This window comes from Asparagus officinalis, chromosome 6 (assembly GCF_001876935.1).
Source record: "Asparagus officinalis chromosome 6, Aspof.V1, whole genome shotgun sequence".
Classification (NCBI taxonomy): domain Eukaryota; kingdom Viridiplantae; phylum Streptophyta; class Magnoliopsida; order Asparagales; family Asparagaceae; genus Asparagus; species Asparagus officinalis.
In genome coordinates this window covers 631,742-632,484 of record NC_033799.1, presented here as the reverse complement: position 1 = coordinate 632,484, position 743 = coordinate 631,742, and the positions used below count along the sequence as shown (strand labels likewise).

The 743-nt window shown below is 46.4% G+C and overlaps 1 pseudogene; it reads right to left on the bottom strand.

The window, feature by feature from the left end:
• LOC109845344 overlaps positions 1-497 on the bottom strand; it is a 1,297-nt pseudogene extending 800 nt beyond the window's left edge.

Below are 743 nucleotides of genomic sequence, written 5' to 3'. Positions count from 1 at the left end.
GAGATCGATCCGTCCGACGCCGCCGCGATCTCGGATCTGATCGTCGCTCTTATCGGATCCGGGGACCTGATCTCGGCGTGCGCCCGAGATGACGTCATCTGGAGAGGAACGAGCTTTCCGTCGGAGAAAAGCTCGTCGGCGGTGAGCATGGCAACTGGATCGTGGAGGCTGAACTCGAAATCGATCAGATCTTTGGCGGGTCCATCACCAGATGACGAGGGATCCGATGTGGGGGTCGGGTTTGGTTTCGGATTCGGGTTGTCATCGCGGCTTATGGAGGCACGTGGGCTGAAGAGGCTGAGGGAGGAGGGGATCGCCGGCGAACTATTCACACAAGCGGAGGCCATCGGCGAACATTAACCAACCGGGAAGAATTCGGCGGATCTTTGAGATGAGAGGTTTCTAGGGTTTGTTATTATCCATGCCAAAGTACTGAGGTGAACTGTGTTGGTATATATAATAGGAGTAAAGCTCTAAAAATGTGGACAAGATTTCTTTTTATATCTTCGTTATGTTTTGACGTTTATAGTACACATTAAATACTATTTTTCAATCTAAAATTAATAGATAAAAAACTCCTATCCACTTTAAATTTATATAAGTGCTTAACTCTGTATAATAAAGCTAATGAATGGGCCTCGCTGTTATTGAGGCGAGGGAACATGAAATTTGACCGAGGTTTTGAACCACTTTCTATTATTGAGAAGATATCACGTGCGTGATGGTGACTGTACGGAAATATT